Below are 19786 nucleotides of genomic sequence, written 5' to 3' on the forward strand. Positions count from 1 at the left end.
AAAGCAGTAGAAAGACAGTTTACGTTCCTTTTTACTGATTACTTTTGTGTGATGCTAGGAAACAATTATTTTAAGTGGATTACTTTCAAAGAATAACTTAATTTGATAATAAAACAAATACTGTCTTCCCATTTATTGATGAATCAAGCAAGGTAATTGGATTTATTACTTTTGAATCTATGAGTAATCCTGTTTTCAAATCACATATGTGTTTCCTCCTCTGCTTTTATGATCATCAGGAGATGACACTTATTTATTCCTTCTCCTTCTGGCAGAAATTCACTTTTTTGTATCAGGACAACACTACTTCTGAGCTCAAAATTGAGCTAATTTATACTTATTCAATAAACATCCTTGCTGGGAAAAAAAAAAAAAAAAAAAAAAAAAAAAAAAAAAAAAAAAAGTAAGCTTCAGTCATTCTGAGTAGCTAAAAACACTCACTAATTAAAACATATATATTATACATTAATATATATAATATGCATGTAACAGTGGAATAGATGTTCTGATGCTGCTTTGTATAATTTATAGCAGGGGTCTGTAGGCTGAAAGGCCCCTGGAACATATATACCAGCCTGGTATATAAAAGATATCTCTGATGGTCATATATAGCTGATCTGGGGAGTGGCCATGGCAAGCATTACTGACACTTCTCCTCCCTCTGCTTTTAGCTTGATACCACAAATCCACCGTGCTGAATCTTTAGAAGATTATAGATGGTTTAAGTAATAATAAAATCATGGAGGATTTTTTTTTTTTTTTTAATCTAACTGAATTAGTAAGTAAAATATTCATTTGCAGCAGTAATTAAACTTGTAATAGTTTAGACTCCTACAGCATCTCTTAAATGGGGATCTCTCATCAGTTTACAGATGTAGGTAAACTTCTTAGGTTCTGTACTTAAATACTTCATTTGTTGTACAGGGCTGGTCTGCACTTAAAATGATCTGTCAGTACAGCTATATCCACCCCTACCAACAGCTTTTTTTTTTTTTTTAGAAATGGAGTTTACATTAGAAAAAAACAACTCCTCTTTCAATATAAAGTAAAATCTATTCCTTGGGGAACTGTGCCTGCATGTTTTTATTTAAAGTGTAATTTCTCTTCATACTTCCATTCAGCTCTGTAACTAGCAAAACTTTTAAGAGCAGATCAAATCACGAATTGACGGTATTAAAGAAGCTCATTCAAACCTGGATTATTTTATTTCTTAAAGGGCAAAAAAAGCTTGTGCTCAAAATACATTATTTTATTGATGGAATTCATTGATCAGCACATGCCCTTGGTCCCATTGGTAAAGATACAAATCTGGTACTTTCTCCAGCTTCACCACCTTGACTCTCTGCATCAGTGCTGTCTTCTTGCATGACAAAGCACTGCTAAAAAAAAGCCTTCCAGAGGTGAAGGAATACATCTGTCAAGGTTGAACTGCACAGCCAGTTTTTATATCTTGCAAGTGTAACCAAATTGTGTCTGCTGAAAATCACAGAGTTCTGCTAGCTCTCATGGTTCTACTCTTGATCTCAATATTTAGGTGTTTTTCTTGGTCTGCCATTGTCAGCCACGCTCTTTAGTGGTGGTCAGCAGTGAATGATAGTGATTTACTTAGGAGTTGCCAAGGTTTCCAGGCTACCAAGTGGAATTGTTGTTTACAGCTGAAAAATCAAATCCAGCTTTTCCATTTGCAAATACCAGTTGAAACCAGTGCTGCACTTTTTTTTTTTTTTTTTTTTTTTTTTTTTTTTTTTTTTTTAAGGGGTGTTTTAACTGGAATGATAATATGGGGCAGAATAGAAACAGGGAGAAGGAGGGATATATTATTTGTTAGGAAAAGCATGCTGTGGGCTTTGTGGTGCTGTGGGAAAGCTTGCTCCTGCTGAGTCTACCCAGAGAGACAAATTCCACATCCATTGCCCTGATTCTGCCACGTTTCCCCTCATGCCTCCCTCCATGTAGTTACAGGAAAAGCCAGACCTTTTGGACTATCCTGATATCATCTTTCCTCCTCAGCCTCCTCTGTCTCCCTCCTCTGCTCCCAGAAAAAGAGGGGAATATATTTCTGGCTGTTGCAGAACATCATAAGGCTTTCTCACATCACTTCCAACACATTCCTCGCCTGCGTTCATCCAGGAAGAATGTGCTGCATTTGATTTCTGTCTCAGGTCACTCATCTCACAGCTATGTGCCAGGTCAGTGCCAGTGAGCTGTCTTGCATGGCAGAGCTTTGTTATGCAGGCTGGAGGGTCAAGTTTCACATGTTCAAAAGGAGACTGTGTAAAGACAAAGAGAAACAGCACACTTTTAAATGCCAGTAATGCATAAACTACTGTATCAACTACACAACATGAATATCTTTATCCAGCTGTGTTTATATCTGATTTTCATTAATCACGGGTGTTCCTAGCACTTGACACAAACAATGTCACTGTTTTTCTGTGAGGTTGCCTTTATATTAAACAATTGTTCTTCCAGAAAAAAATATCACTTTCCCCTAGCACCAACTGACCAGCTGATACAACTTTTTTTTTTTTTTTTTTTTTTTTTTCCCTATTAAAACTCAGAATGCAGCCTTGTGAATAACTGTTCTTTGGATCATCATTTATGAAAGAAGATACCTTCTTCAGTCCACCATGAATTAAAATAAAATCTCTTTAAATCCATCCTTTAAACCCCATGGTCAAATTTATTCCTGGCATCATGGCACAGAAAAGAGTGTAATTGCACCATGGATGAACTTAGTCTCATGAGTTTAACTGTGCTCTGAAAGCTTTTTGATGTATGTGTTGTATTTTATTTATCTTTTTTTTTTTTTCTTTTGTTTGGCTTTCTTAATACCAGTGCTGTTTGGGGGTTGCATTAGTAAAAAAAACTTCGTAACACTGACTACAGAAGAACGCTAATAAAGCTAATGGCATTTTAGCCTTTGTCAAAGATTATGCACAGTGTTATAACCAACAAAAAATAGTTATTTTCAGAGATACACATTCTGAGAGATCGGAAGTACTTGAACATTTATTGACTACGGGGAAGCTGTTTGAATTCAGACAAATGCATTTCACACAATTCATTTCAGGGCTGATTCATTTTATCTGCATGTCTCCTGTGCCAAGTGGGAACATTAGGCCTCTTTAAAAAATGATGGGGGATAATAAATGCTCCAGGCATTTGTTTTGCTGAAATGAAGTAATGGCAGAGAAGCATATGGTGAAATATATTTTTAATTACTTTTCAACAATGTTAAATGTTTTTTCCTTATTTTCATATTTAATGTTCTTGATCAAGCTTGCTAAATAGGCAGCTCTTATGGAACACACGACTTCGTGCAATAACACATGACTAATTTTATAGGCAATATTATATATCACAGTATATCAGCAACATATTATACGTAGAACTTGGTTTATGGTGCTTTGTGTCATTGAAGGAAGCTGGAGATGAGGGGGGCTGGTTTGTTCCTGTTTTATTTTTTATTTTTTTCCCTAAGAGCCCACAGCTCTCAACATCTTTTTTTTTTTTTTTTTTTTGTACATGTAAAGCAGGAAATGTGCTGCTCTTCTGGTAGACTAAACAAAAGGAAGCCCACCTGGGACCAAGAGGAGACACTAGCCTCCCCTTTAACAACTTCAGTTCTGAATCACCCTCCCATCCATCCCCTGCTTTCACCCCTCCCCTGAGCACAGGCTCTACACTAAAGCAAAGCGAACACAAAGGACACCTGTTCCCAGCCCTGCTAAAGAGAGAAAAGCTGCTAGTGCCTAAAGGCTAAAGCTGAGCTGAAGGTATTATGGCTGCAGAAGTTGGCAGGGCTGCATATATACCTGCACAAAGGAAATAGGAACCTATTGCACAATGCCAGCAAACAGCAACTAAAGAGTAACTTACATTAGAGGAAAGTCCAGGCCTGTGCCTATACATTTATCTTGGTGGGAGGTACACAAGTGTCCCCTCAACACAAAATATTAAACAAACAACAACAACAACAACAACAACAAAACCACAATGGTAATTTACTATTAACACTTAAAGCAGGCAACCATGCTTTCCCCTCACTTGCTACAGAGCTTGCATAAATTCTTTTTCTTCAAACAAGAGTCATTACCAGTGTGAGTAGAAAGATGCTTCCTGTAGCATACCCTGGAGATCAGCAGAGCCAGGCTACTTCAGACCACTAAGTCCTTTCCAAACCTGAGAGAGCTCCTCAAAGAGGCTGCTCTGCAACCGTCCCCTTTTTCTGCTTGAGTGGCTTTTCTTCTAGTGGCCCTAGAAGTATGGCAGAATGGAGATGGGGGATCTCTGTCACGTGTCCAGTGTTTCCTTTCTCATTGCAAGTGATTCAGAGGATTAAAACAGCAGGATATAAAGCAACAGATGGGGATTTCATTCATTCCCTGTGCTTTGAAAACAGCTTCTAATAAATATATCCATTGTTGTTATTGTGACCTCCATTATGGTGAATGCAGATTTCCACTTGAGATGGGAGGGGAATACCTCTGGGTCTGGGGGAATGGGCACCACAGTGAAGAGAGAGAAACACTCTGGTGATATTCTTACCCCATTATTCAAGCAAGAAGCCAGTTTGAAGAAAAGGTCAGTGAACAGAAAATGTACAAGATACTCCCATTTTTCTCCATCTTTTCACTTTATCCTGGTGATCCACTGCAGAAGAGCAGAAGCCACAGGCAGTGGCAGTGGTAGAGGTTAATCCCAGATATGGCTCCCATTGTGAGGTGCTGGTCTCTCAGGCCTGCTTTTGTTGTTAGAAAATTGATCAAACTGAAAACAGATTCAAAAATTTGCCTGTAGGAGAAGGAAGGCCACACCAATGGTGGCCTTGCTCCTATTCTGTTTGAAGTAGTGGAGGGAGAACTGGCCAGTTCTGAGCCCACTGGTATGATGAACTTATGACAAGAGGGAAGGATATGCTGTCTGTCCCTCATCAAAGGAGCAGCCTTGTGCAGGAGGTCTATGGAGAGGGAGGAGGCAATTTCCTTCAATTCCTTCTTTCCCAAGATTGTTTGCTGGAGAGTTCCCAGGGACAGTCCAGCGCGAACCAAGGGCTTCAGCCACAGGGCAAGGGGTGAAGAACACAGACTCCAGAAATGTCCTTATTCTTATTTTAGGGGATACCAAAGGGAAAAAATTAGTCCCAGAAAAGAAGATTTTGCTTCTGGGCTTCATAACCTAGTGTTGATACAGAGGTTCCAGAATCCAGATATGATAGAGGACATTAGCTTTTCCAGAGGCTTCATTTTTAATCTCCACACATGAAGAATTGGGTCAATTGTGCATGGCCAGCAGTTCCTCTTGCACTGTAGCTTGGCATACTGGTGATAACACTTTCTATAAATCAAGACAGGCTGTAAAAAGTGACAAAAACTGTGAAATTCAGCTTGCCAGGAAGCTATTTTAATGTATGTGTATCTTTTAGGGGTAAGGAAAAAACAAAAAACACCACTTAATATCTACATCCCATTTTGTCAATTTTTCAAAACCCCTGACAGGAATGTGAACGTTGCTCAGGAGCTATTACATGTCGTGATTATAATTTGTTCTTTTTGAAGAGGGTGATGTCTAAGTCGTTTTTGATGATTACATTTCCTTGGTCTATATTTATTCGAAAGGCGCTTTTGAAACCTGAGAATTGTTTCCAAACAGTATGCATAAATGATTAGCACTGCTTTCAGTCGTGCAGTTTGATCCCTAGTCCCTTTAGATGTTAGCCTAGATGTGAAGACAACGCCCTGTCTGGTGCAAAAAGAATAGATCATAGTATTTGCAGCAGCTGAGAGTTGGAATGGTTTAAAGATAAAGCCAACCACTTTCTATGGAGTCAGTGAGAGCTCTAGGTTTTAAAATCCACTGTATACTTTGCATGTGCTAAGGATTTGGTGTTTACCAGCAGAATGCTGTGTAAGTGGCTAGTAAATACCATGGCTTCAAACTAACAGATTTCCTGTTTCAAGTTTCACTCTCTCGCCTACATGCAACTTAGTCCTACTTTGTGGCTGTTATGCCACAAACCCAAAATTATCTTCTAATTTTTCAAATTCAGAAGAAATTTGGTCTATGTAATTGTTTAATGCCTCTCTAAAGAATCAGGGAGTTTTACACGAGGCTCACCAGAATGAATACATATCCCAGACATCTGCCTTTGAAAAGAAGGTTCTTCATCATGCCAGTAAGGGAAATATTTCGTTAGTGCTGAAATTTCTTTTCTAGCAAAGTGACAAAGAACATTTGAATTTGGATAAAACAGGTGTGTATTTTTTCTTTCTTTTCATCTTTTGTTTTAAAACTCCACTATTAGCATCCTTCATCATCTGAAAACCAGGAAGGAACAACTTTTCTTGAGGGAAGACCTTTATACTCTCTTTATTTACTTCAAATAATAGGCAACCACCTAATGAAAAACCAAACTTAAACAATTGCTGTGTTTTGGTAACATGTTATATAATGAAGCCTGTATAACTCTCCATAGATACCATTACACTATAGACTTGTATTTATTTTTGAAAAAAAAAAAAAAAAAAGGAACATCTGTTGCAAAAATTAGCATGTGTTCCAAAAAAAGGTACATGAGGTCTGATTTTTAAAGGTGCAACCATGAGAAATGTGGAAAGAACATGTACTGATTTTATCTCTGTGAGAACTAGCAGCAGTGTGGTCTGATAGCTTTTAGTCTTTGCTGCTTTTTGACCAGAGCCTTCCCCTCTGCAGATCCTGTTCCTGGATCCATTTTCCTTCCCAATATGATCTCATACCTTTTTCCAAATTTCATATGCATACTACCCGTTGGTTCTTAAATAACCTCTCTTCTTTTTTCATCTGCTGTTTTTTAAGGCTACAAATTATGTTAAAATTCACCAGGCAGGCTTAATGCAGACCCAAACCCAAACTGTGCAATGTGGATATGTATTATTGGGAGCAAGAGTGTTTCTTCAGCTACTGCCAGTACATCCTTGTAAAAGGAAAGCCATTTAAATAGATATTCTTCTGAAATGCAGAAAAGGAGCAGGATTATGTGTCCCCCTTTTGGTGACGATGCATTGTGAAGCACACCTGGTATCTCAGTACTTTTGTATGCCAACTAGTGGCTGCAAAACTGGAGGGAGGAAGCACATTCTGCAGTTTTACCACAGGGGAGAAAATAACAAATGGATCAAACAAAAAAAAAGTACTAAGGGACAATGCTACACCTTCATGCATAGAGAATGAGGATGTCACAGTTAGAATCATACAGAAAGTATCTGGTAATATTTCACTACTTATGTGGAGTTGCTCTGAGGGAGGAGGGAAACACTGCCGTGACATCTGGTAAATCCATTCCTAGTCCTTCAGCCTCACTCCCCCCCTTTGCTGAATTTGGGCTTGCATCAAAAGTGGGCTGAACGAAGCCACTAGCCAGAGCTGTGAGATAGACCAGATAGAATCTGTATAACATATACTCCCCTTAAAAATAATTAGTGTTTTAAGAGCAGTAACAGAATATGAACTACAGTCTTGGTGTTTTTAGATTGTCAGTTTGACTCCAACTAAACTACCATTTAAGGACAGTATGTAAATGGGGTAGGAGTGTTAGAAAAGGTAATTGACGCTAGCTGTTTTCATCTATCATTTTCCAGTGCATGATCTTCTATTTAATTCCTTCTAATGTTTATGAACAGTTTTCTTATGGATCTCTCTCTCTCTGTCTCTTCTCTCCTTTTTTTTTTTTTTTTTTTTTTTTTAATTATTTCTTTTTTATTTTCCTTTGTTCTGTGTTCTGGCAAATTTGCCTTCTAAAGAAACTGTGTTTCCCTTTGTAGGCCATGCCAGAGGAACGTCTGCAATTGAGAAAGTGAGAGGTAGCTCTAAGTCAGAAACGCTTTTATAGTCCACTAAAACGGAACAAGTACACTTTCCCAGAACTGTGAATTTCAACACATCTTCTGGCAGCACATGCAAGGCAGTATCATTTCAGAAAGCGTAATAGTATTTTTAAAATCCAATTAAAGATTTTACTTTCAAGATATCTTATTTTCTGTTCCAAATAATCGACACTCTACAGTATAACTTTGTCATCCAGACGAAAGCCTGAAATTAAGAGAAACATTATATGATCTTAGAATCTATTATGCATCTTTTTACTTATTGAAGGCTTGCTGCAGAATCTGCTTGTTTCCAAGGAACGAAAGTTGCTTATTATCCCGGATAATGAAAGAGAATGTCGTCATCTATAATTGTTAGTTTAGGATACTTACTGTACCCTTCCATTATAAAGTGGTTTGCATAAAAAAGGTTCAGTAAAGGAAGCAGCTTTTAAAGATTTTCTTTAAAAAAAAAAAAAAGCAAAAAAAAGAAAAAAAAAGCATGCAAGTGAAATTTATGCATTTTTGACTGCAAAATGTATTGGAACAAGTTTCTAATTGACAGATTGTAACTTGAATATGGATGCTATTTACTGAATGCAATCCATGAATATTAGTCTTTTTTTTTTTTTTTTTTTTTTTTTTTCCAGTTCTTACAGAAGTATGCTTCTATATATATGTAAGTATATAAATAACCCACCTGCCTATGTATATATGCCTGCCTATGTAGGTGTACTGTATATGCCCTTATTGCTTTTTTTAACATAGAATTTCGCAGTATCTAGGCATTTTGTCAAGTCTATTCCTTGTTTTATTTCCCTTGATTAATCTCTTGCAAGATAATCTTTACTGGGTAAGAAGGTTTGCATTAGCACCCTCTGGCTGAATATGACAGCTCTGTAAACAGCAGCTGTACAGGGTCAGACATGAGATCTAGAAATCAAAACTGTATGGGCCATAGTCACAGCTCATGAGATGAACACTATGTGCTGGAATTGACTGCCAGACAGCCTGTATTTGATAAGTTGCACTAGACTATATGTCACACTTTCTACAGCAGTAGTATTTGACACACACACATAAAAGTGCTTACATGTTCAAGAACAAAAAAAAAGAAATAGAAAAAAAGAGAAATGTATTCTAAATTCTAGGAGGAGGATATTAAAATCATTCAACTAGAAGGACATTCTCAGAGGAAGAAATATTTGTGCCTGAAGGGTTGGAAAACCAGTTTAGACCTAAACCCCCACGAACATCAGGTATTCAGGCTGTGAGCTCATTCTGAAGTTGTAAGAGTGAGAATTAAGCCTGTGACTGCAGTCAGCCAGTAACGGTTTATGCCTTCACAGAAGAAAAAACCTCAGGACTGGAACAGTGTACCCAAAGAGCTACAAGATGAAGAAAATGAGAAGTTTTATAACAAAGAAAATAGTAAAAAACAGTGTTAAAATTGGCATCAGCATTCAGTGTAAGAGTTCACATTAAACTCTCCTCCTGCTATCAGTCATGGACTTTTCATCCAAAGCAAGGTAGCTTTCATCCATCTCACTGACATGTCCTGCCAGGCTCAGGGTAACTCAGCCTATGTTTTGGATATCATTGCAGGGATGTCAGACTGAGGAAGCAAGCTGCAAAATGATTGCAGTTCATTTCTAAGCACACACACGTGCTACTCCCCCATGGTTAGGAGGTATATAATGTGTCCCTGTGAGCATGCAGACACAGCTGGGAGCCAGCTTTTGACTTCTGTCAGTGCCTAATTAAAATAATGCTAATGCTACTAATTCTAACAATAAAATTATGACTTTGTAAAACAAAGTAAAAGGAAAAAAAATATTCACCACAGTGCTAAGTATTTTATTTCTCTATCACTTCCCTTCACTTGTTAACAGACAATTATGGGAAATGTCTGCATCAAAACTGTCCGTGGCAGTTCTTCAAACACATTGGTGAGGCTTGAAATTTAATAAGTCTGCAAAAACACCTGTGCTTTTCTGAGCTCTTCACAGCCCAGGTTCTTCCAAATTTCAGCCTACTTAAGGTGAAGCTCCCCATACCCTCAAATGTGCTGTGGCTCTGATGTACTTAAATATCTTTGCATTCTATGCTGAGCTTTCCAAACAATTTCAGTTCTTCTTCACATACTTTATAGAGATCCTAATTCACTGCTTTCATGGCACGCAGGAGTGATGTTCCTTTGCGAAGAGCTAGATAGAATTCCCATGGTATAGGATTTGACAAGTAGCTCTCCTTATATTTCAGAACTTTTGGGTCTCTATCTAATTAGGTTGTACATTGCTGGGAAGTAGGCACCATCCTGTGTTTGCTTGCTTGCATGAAGTCAGGCAAAGTCCAGAACAGCTCAGGTGCTTTATAAAATACAGATGTATGTATTTATTTATTTATTTCCCCCCTGAGGACGTGTGTAGGGCATGGGGAAATAAGAGGAATACTTTTGATCCCCAAATTCACCAGTCTTATACAAAAGCAGAGAGATTCATAGTCCAGCAATTAAATTGCCACAAGTTGGAAAGCTTGGATACCTTTTATTTATAGTGCCTCTGTTGTTTTGTTATGAGATAGGAGGTATCTACTTCGTAGTATGGCAATGGCTATGAAATTGATCTTCAGGGGAAGGTAATCTTGGCAGAATTTGCAACAACAGAATGTGCATTCCTTTTCTGAAGCCATTTGATATTATGAAAACTGGATGTTGTACCTAACAGAAAAGACCATAATTTCGGATAGTCCTAGACTGGGATTTGTGTCTTCTATTTCATCCTGCAGGTTGTACACTAAACTAGTGTCCACAAATGAATGGAAGGTCATCTGTAAAATAACTTCAAAAGTTTGGAATAAAAACCCTGTTCCATATATTTGACACTTTTGTGTCACTACTGTCAGCATTTTTGTTGGATATATGTGTGGAAGAGGGCCCATTTTGCTTTTCTTTTTCCCTAAAAGTTAACATGGTGCTGGAATTGAGGGAGTTCAAGAAATAAAAACCTTTTGTAGAATTTTCACGCACACACAACATTTCCATGTGTCCACACAGATTGCAAGCACAACATGTCTGTATTTGAGTTTGGACCTGAAGTCCTGGATCCAAAAGCCAATGCTTTGTCTTTCAGCTCGTCTCCAGGACTTCCAGCATGAGTCAACTGTTGTCACAGGTGGCACACATTTGGCAGGACCCCTCCAGAAGCACTGCTGTAGCCGCACCTGGAAGTCCCCAGCTCAGCTGAGAGCTAGAAAGCAGCTGATCCTCTGGTCTTGTTCCTCATCGTGTTCTACTTGAGTTCCTCCTGTTACACTGGGTATTGACATCTTGGAAATATCTGTGGAATTGATCTAGATTCACAGGGCCATGGATCCCACCTCATATAACTCTCATATCCAGGGCAGTTTCATTAGGCTCTGGGATAGAGAGGGGTTTATTCTGATTAGGGATGTTCTGCTATGTAGTTTATGGCCTTTAGGTGCCTGAAGCCAAACATGGAAAGGAGGGAAGTTGGCCAAGTCTGAACATTGTGACCTGGAGTAATTACTTCAGAAAGAGAGGGTAGAAGCTTGATTAACTTATCATTTGTTAGGCTGACAAAGAAATGGTCCTAGCATCTTCAACTATCCTAACTTAATCTCAGTCGTTGGGGTCCAGGTCAGTAGGTCATCATCGACTAAAAATGAGGTAATTTACTTTAATGAGGCAAAAGTGGTTTATTTTCATGTTACAGATGGCAGTGGATATGACTTGTATATCTATGGGTATGTATTTTTCCTAACAAAGTAATGTGGTTAGCATTTTCTTTAAGCTTCGTGCTCTTCCTTAGAACTCTAAAGTTTGCATGTACTTTGTAGACTCTGACCATATATTGTTATATCACCCTTGGGAGGAAGGAAAGGTAATGTAGTGCTACAAACATTTTTGCCTGCATTTAGGAGGGGTGCATTGGTGCTTTTTTGATTTCAAAATATGTGACACTTAATCAATGTCTTTATGCTGCCTTTTTGCTTTTTTTTTTTTTTTTTTTTTTTTTCTTTAGTTAAGTTAAATTGCTGTTTTGTTTCAATGTTTACCATACCTGAGGTTATTTTGCTAAAGGATTAGCTGAGGGAATAAGATGAATCAATATTCTATGCACATCCTTGAGAAGGTCAGTTCAAGACACCAGTTTTTTAAGGAAAGGTGGATTACTTGGCTGTAGTGTGTACCAGTGTTCTTTCCAGCATCTTTCAAAGCCATTGGTAATTCCAGCCAGATTTTATTGTAAAGATCTAATGGATAATGTATCAAATTTGTGTGATTTTTCTGTTGTTAGAGGGTAAAACTTTCCTTCCATCTCCCTTTCCAGTTTCACGTTGGCATGCTTGAGTGAAGGGCTTTTAAATAGCAGTGGACCGTGCCAGATCACTTCTCACAGACAGCAAGTGCAAGCACTTGAGTATACAGCAATTTCACACCAGTTGAACAGTGTTGCAGATATAGTTTAAAAAAAAAAAAAAAAAAAAAAAAAATCATGTCTTTGGCTTTTAAGAGATGACCAGACAGAGTTTTCAGTAAAAGCCAGATTACTTGTGGAGAAAAGGCTGTGGAAGAAGGGAAATGGATCGTTGTCTAACTGGATTGTCAGTTGTTTTCTGCACAAAATTAACTACACCATGAAACATAGTCTGGAGGTAAGTCTATTTCATAATAATGCAAAGAGCAATTTCAGTCATATAAAGGCACATATACGTATGTATATATAACCCATGTTGTGGATCTGGTTAAGCTCCTTGGCTAGACATTGGCCAGACGGTAGAACATGCATCCATCCTTTAAGCCTTGAAGTCTGAACAAATTCTGTGTAGTCCTAGGATTAGCTTCAGTCCTTGAGATTTGTCCTTGTTCTAGATTACCTTTTCCCAAATTTTAGCCAGCATGAGCATGCTGGGCTGCAACTCGCTTCTCAGGTGCATGTGGTGCTGTAAACAAATTATTCCCTGCTAAATAGAGCAAGAAAATCTTCCTGACTAGCTAAAATAATAACTCCTGTTTATACTCTCAGCATGAGTTTCTTTTCATTCTGTGACAACCTAAGCTGCTTCTAAAGCTTGTGAGTTAACTTCTGTTTGGCTGCTCCCTCAAGGAAGTCACCTTTTCTCTTTTCACATACACCCACCTCCTTCTTCATTTCTCTATCTCTGTATTTTTATTTATTTATTTATTTATTGTCTATATTCCATATATTTGTTTTGCCTGTGGGAACTTTTCCTGGCTCCAACTCACTCTCTATAGAGAATTGATCGTCTTAAACTTCAGTGTCTCACTGTCCCCCAGTGTTTTCATCTCAGCAGATAACCATTAAGATTTAATTACTAACTGCTGTCTCTGGTCTGGAAAAGCTGTAATGCAGACCTTGGTCAGCAGTACATGTGCACAGGGATATCCCAAAGTACACCTGACTTCTTAGTAACAGCTTCATAATATCAGCCAGAGCTAATAGAATGTGCATGGACTTCCCTCTGCCTCAAATGTAAAACACCACTTCCTTAATGCCCTACTATGCAGCTAGATAAACACACAGATTTTCTTCTTCCTCTACCTCATTTGCTCAGCACTCAAGAACCAATTTAGAATGACTGATCTGGTTTTAATCCAGATGGCTTGATGTTGTGGTTTCTCTCCCTCTTGCTAAGTCCCCCCTCCACCCCTTCCCCTGCAATTTGTCTGCATTGTTTGGTTCTGTTTTACAACCCTTGGGTAGAAGAACCCTTGAGTATTCTGTTCACTCCCTGACTGGATACCTGACATATGTGCTCCCATTGTCTGTCGAGTCTTTCAAGTCACTCCCAGAGACACATTGTTTAAAGGCAGCTCCTCTGGGAATGGCATTAGAGCAGCACTGATTGTCTCACGATGTAGCATCGCCCCTATAGGTACCAGGTATTTTCCTGGCAGCTTGTCTTAATCTTTGAGTGGAACAGCATAGCTGATAAGGTGTAAAGAGGTCTGAAACACATTAGTGGAGCTCTGTGAGGAAACATACACAACATCTGCCTAGCTCCAGTTCTGCTCAGTGCTGTAATCATGATATTGATAAGCTACTGAGTACTTCTAAGACTTAAGGGGGGAAAAAACAGCAGCAACAATGGGGAAAAACAAACAAACAAACAACAACAACAACAACAACAAAAAAAACCCACCCAACCAAAAAAAACCTGCCAAAACTGCTCATACTCTCAAGGTGTATGTGTGAAGATAATGAATATTATTATCCTCTCTTTAAAGACTGAGAAGTTGTGCATAAATGATTTACATAGGGCCCCAAAGGAGTCTGTGTTTGACTAGGGAGCTGAACTTTAATTGTACCTGACTTTAATCCTGTGTTCTGACTGTACCTCCCTCATTACCTATCTGTCCATTTTCATTAGCACTCATATCCTTCAGTCTCATTAATAAAACGGAGAGTGTGTTTTATCATGGCTACTAAACAAGAAACTTAATCGAGACCTAGATCTGAAATGTTTACTCACCTCTAACACCCATTGCCTAAAATTGTTGTCATTTACACTGAATGCTAGCTATGTTATGACATTAGCTGTGGCATAGTTAATGTCAGCCATTAACCTCAGGTTATGGTCACAGAATCACAAGTGACTGAATTACTCTTTTTTTAAGAGACTACTGCCTACAACTTGAAATTACTGTCCCCATAGATGAAAGTCCTGTGACAGTTTAAAGTCAGTCTTAGTATGTCCATGGTCCTGCCTCTTTGGCACCTCCAGAAACATATTTCTATTCCTTTTCTTTTTATGGCACCAGCACCTGTGTATCCTGCAGAATGAAAAAGCTCAGAGAGAGAAAATCACCACAAACGTTTTTGAAAGGGCTAGTTTCTGTCTCTGAACTGACTTAGTCTTGAGTCAGTCACAGAATGGTGCTAGCACATCAGAGGGTGTAGGGATCATTGTCTGCTCTGGCTTGCATTGGTTTGAACAACCTCAGCCGAGAGGCTGCTGATTGCCTACAACTACTAAGAAGGTCTCGAGTCCTTGACATGCAAAATAAAATAGATTAACTTGAGCACCACTGAAAAACAGCTAAGAATAGATAAATGAACAGTGTCTGTCTCAGGTCAACAGCATTAGCCTTACACAACTAGCTGACTTGATGATTTGAGATTGTCCAGCTGTGCCTACAGACTTGTGTTGAACTGGGGAACAGTGGATGCAAAGGTTATTACCAGTCCAATTACCAGCTCTGGTAGAAGATACTGCCTTGGTTGATCAAGTTGTATGTTCACTTAATGGGTGAATTTCAAAACAGAAATATATGGTAGATTAAATTACTGCCCTTGCTTATGGGAATCTCAGGACTTGATCAACCACTTTGTCACCTCTGTAACATGAACAGCCTTTTGCAGGGGAGGCAGGGAAAAGAGCCTGAGAAAATAAACTCTCATTTACTTTGATAGGAATGCTATTAAAGTCCTTGTCAATGGCGTTACATGGTTGCCACCTGTACCGTTAGCTGGTGAGGAAGTCTTCCCCTAAGAGGGATGTACCCATGTAGGGTAATTTCAGCCATGTTGAGTTCTTGAAAATACAGAGAAAAAATAAGTTAACTTTTGTTTGCTGAAGAATATAATTTCAAGTTTGACTGGAATAGTTTATGAATTTGGATCAAGATTATTTAAAGAGTTTTGGCAGAAAAAAATGGGAATAAAGAGTATTTACTTTTAATTTTAAAAAGTTTGCCTGCTCTTTTCAGAAGCATCCCTTAAAACAGCTCTCTTTCCTTAGGTGTTACTGCCCTAACCTCCTCCCTAAGGAGGAGCTCTTTTTTAGGAGCTCCCTAAGGAGGAGCTCTAGTTTAGGAGCTCTTGTTTCAGCTGTCTGAATAACTAACTAAATATTAATTTGAACAGAAATTTCTTAACTGTCAGACAAATTCAGTTTCTCTTCCTCTGGATTTTTTTTTTTTTTTTTTTTTTTTTTTTTTTGTGGCCAAAAGCTGAGCAGCATTAAAGACCAAAGGACTTTCAAACCTGCACAGGAGCTTTCATTCTGCCTCATATGTAGCTCCTCACCACAGCTATGGGGATCTAAGACATGACCAGCTGACCTTAACAGTTCCTTCTGTTCATCTGTTTTCTTACACCAAAATCAAACTTTATCTGCTTACAAGCTGGGACTGTTCATAAAGTTTAACAACTAATTCTATCAAACCAAACCCTAACTAAAACAATACAAACCCTATCCGCACGTCAAGGGCAGTGATGATCCCACTCTGCTCTACCTTTGTGAGCCCCCAGTTGGAGTCCTGCATCCAGGTCTGGGTCCCCCAGCAGAAGAATGTGGATCTGTTAGGCTCCAGAGGAGGGCCATGACAATGATCAGAGGGTTAGAGCACTTCTCCTGTGAAGAAAGGCCGAGAGATCTGGGGATGTTCAGACTGGAGAAGAGAAGGCTCTGGGGTGACCGGAGCTGCAATAATGCACCATTTTGATACTTAATGGGAGCTTATAAAAAAGATGGAGAGTGACTTTTTGTTTGGACAGGTAATGACAGGACAAGGGGGAATGGTTTTAAACTAAAAGAGGGGAGATTTAGATTAGATGTTACAAGTAAATTCTTCACTCAGAGGGTAGTGAGGCACTGTCACAGATTGCCCAGAGAAGCTGTGGATGTCCCATCCCTGGAGGTGTTCAAGGCCAGGCTGGATGAGGTCCTGGACAACCTGATCTAGTAGGTGGGATCCCTGCCCATGGCAGGGGGATGGAATTAGATGATCTTTAAGGTCCTTCCAACCCAAGTCATTCAATGATTCTATCAAAACCAGTGATTTCTTGGAGTTGCCATAATGCCTGGAAAATGCCTATAAATGCCTATATGCCTATAAATGTTAGATAATTACCTAAACTTTGGTAAGGGATGGAGAGGACTGCATAGGCCCATATAACTTGTGCCTGTTTAAACTGTTGTGAAACTGGATATCAAGGAGCAGCAGGGCTGCAGGGTTTGGGGAGCCAGGAACCAGGGATGGTAGCATGGCCAGCAGGGCAGTGCCCTCACCTACATGGGACTCAACCCCATGGTGCCCCAGCAAGAAGAGCAGAGAAGATCTGATGGCATTACCAGGGTTAGGCACAGCCCAGACCACCAAGTAGATCCCCAGAAATGGGGCAGGTTTGATGACCAGTTTGGATATCAGCTTGGGATCAGAATCAGTGAGGTGTGTGGCTACCACCAGCACCTTGTGCAAGGGGAGCTTGCAGAGCCTGATGGTGCCTTCATGGTCACATACTGGATGCCAAACTACATAGCTATGTTATTCAGCTGAGCTCCCTCCCACCTCTACCTGCTCCTGTTCATTTTCACTTCAGTGTTTAATTTCTGCTGCCCCCAGCCATGCTATTCCAGGATAGGATGTCAGACTCTCAACCAGGTCCCTGAATTTATGCAGATTAAAACAAAAACAAAACAGATCAACAATAACAAACCTTTTAAACCTCCTCAAGCACCTATACATGTAACAGAAACTGTCTGCTGAGAGGAGTGTTGGGAACATGAGAATTAAGTTGCCTTCACAGACAAATAAAGCATACAGTCAAGGCAAACCCTCAGGCATAAAAAAGGTCCATTGTGAACTTTAGCCTCTTAATATAGATAATCCTCTTCCTGTTGCACTACATGTGTGTTTAATTTACCAATACATAGCATGTTCCTGTTCTGCATCAATGATATTGGCAAAGAGCTTTAAATTGCTTACAAGAAAACTATGTCAAAAACAAAATAAAGTAAAACAAAACATAGGTGAGCATTTGTGAGAAACTATTTCCTTTCTGCCTCTGGTGTTTTCAAACTCATGAAATATATTACCTACATCAGGTCATTTTACTCATGTCACTTTCCATAATGTTATGCAGTTAATGCAGAAGACTTAAAACAACATAGACTGATGATTTTCAGTGGGATGTACCTTACAGGGTACATAGAAACAAAAGTGCTTTCCTAGGATCTTGTTGAGGAAAAGATTAATTTGACATATAAACCTATTACATAACTTAAATGTGCTGCATTATTACCACTAACAGCAAAAACAGCAGCAACAACTTTTACAGCCTGAAGTTTTCTCTGGCATTGCACAGTAATTATCTGACCTATCTCTCAGGTCACTGTATGCTGTGGTTGTATTTCAAGTTGCTTGAGACTACTGTAATTATTAAACATATTTTGTCTGCATAGATTTTATTTATTTATTTATTTATTTATTGTAGCAGGAACATCCAGAAAATAAAATCCAAGTGTATTTATGGCCTCAATATCTATGAAGGTAACAAAATATGTTGGAGTTACACTATTTTAATCCCAAATATCTTCCAGTAGATAGAGAGAAAGCTCTAGATTTAACTGTGTTTTGTAGTTCTGCAAAGTTTTCTTCTTTCTCTTATCAAGGCTGCAGAATGCACACAGCAGTAGATATGCTTGACGTTATCTGTAGGAGGATAAAAGCCCACACAGCAGCTACTCTGTGCTGGACAATTTTGAAGCTACTGGGAACTGTTTCAGTCCTTTCAAAATGTTACCACATGCACATCAGGGTCTGTGGTACTTTCTGGCCTAATTTAATCACTGCAATGTGGAAGATAATCTTTTAGAGCATCATGCAGCATAGGATTTGGGTCTGGCACCCTTCAGTTTTGAACTTCAGTGCTCCAAGACAGCATCTCTTACAAAAACTGAAACCAAATATAAAGAAAGAAACAGAGCTGATTATCACAAGTTCCAAAACCAAAAAGGTGCAGAAAAGGAAAAATCAAGGTTGTTATTTCTCAATTTTAAACTGAATGTTTAAAATATTGAACAACTGAATGTTGTTCAAGATTTTGCCATTGGAACAGATATTTTTTCCTTTTCTAAAGCTCATATTTCAGGGAGAGGATTGTTAAATAGTTCAGTGAGATAGCATTAAGATATATTGTGATATGCCATGATTTACTCATCTTTCCCCAGAAAACAGAAATCTTCAGTTTAAGGGAATAAGATGTTCAATGAAGAAAAATAAAGTCCCTTTAGCTATTAAGTTCTGTATAATGTATTAAAACCCAAGTTAGAAAAATGTCTTCTCTTTTACAGTGTTCAAAGCTTTTAACTTGTGGAGTGGCATTAAAAAGCATATTCATAAACAAGGATCCTGTCATGGAATGAGTATAATAGCAACCTTCAACATTTCTTATGTAGAAAGTTGAAGTGTGGCTAGATTCAGATGCCTGTGTGATGGACAGTTTAGAAAGTAAGTAGATGTTTCTTCTAGACAATAAACCACACTCAGTTTCTTTGTTAAAAGAAACATAGAGGTAGTTCTCTACTCACTACCACAGTAGTTAATTAGCTAACACATTCAAAACACTGAAGTTGTCAATACAATGCTTAATCTGGGTGAAAACAACCTAAATAAGGTTCATGTTCTCCAATGTTTCTTTCCCACGATGTCAGTTAGCCAAAGAAAAGCTACTAAATTTCTCTCTTTCACATCATTTGAGCATCACAACTACAAGACTACTACCATTGTTAAGGACAGTAAACTATATGAACTCACCAACTGACTAGGTAAATATTATTAACATTGGCACACAGGAGACATTTAATATATGTAGATATGAAGCAGAAAACTATGAGTAGCTTTTAACATTTCAAACATTTGGAACAGTGGTATCTGATTTTAATGTTAACATCTATTTATATTGCCACTCACATGTTTCAGGGTGGGACAACTCCCACACGTTGTGGAAAAAGGTGACTGTGGGTGTTAAAAACAGAGACTTGCCTTCTAATTAGAGGTATTCAGGTATATGTCTTGCTGTGAATAGATTAACTTTTCTTGAGGAAAAAATAGAGCCATTATACATACATTGGGGGTGATATAGAATAATAAATGTTTAAGAACAAGGCTG

At 38.5% G+C, this 19786-nt stretch overlaps 1 long non-coding RNA gene across 3 annotated transcripts in view; it reads left to right on the forward strand.

Moving 5' to 3' along the window:
* The window catches only part of LOC118161297, a 141231-nt gene that overhangs the window by 91648 nt on the left and 29797 nt on the right, over positions 1–19786 (forward strand). For all 3 annotated transcript variants that reach the window (XR_004747928.1, XR_004747927.1, XR_004747929.1), the window contains 2 exons: positions 2011–2189; positions 7785–7837. This is a non-coding gene — a long non-coding RNA (uncharacterized LOC118161297). The remainder of the gene's footprint in view (positions 1–2010; positions 2190–7784; positions 7838–19786) is intronic.

The sequence above is a fragment of the Oxyura jamaicensis genome, chromosome 2, assembly GCF_011077185.1.
Source record: "Oxyura jamaicensis isolate SHBP4307 breed ruddy duck chromosome 2, BPBGC_Ojam_1.0, whole genome shotgun sequence".
Lineage (NCBI taxonomy): Eukaryota > Metazoa > Chordata > Aves > Anseriformes > Anatidae > Oxyura > Oxyura jamaicensis.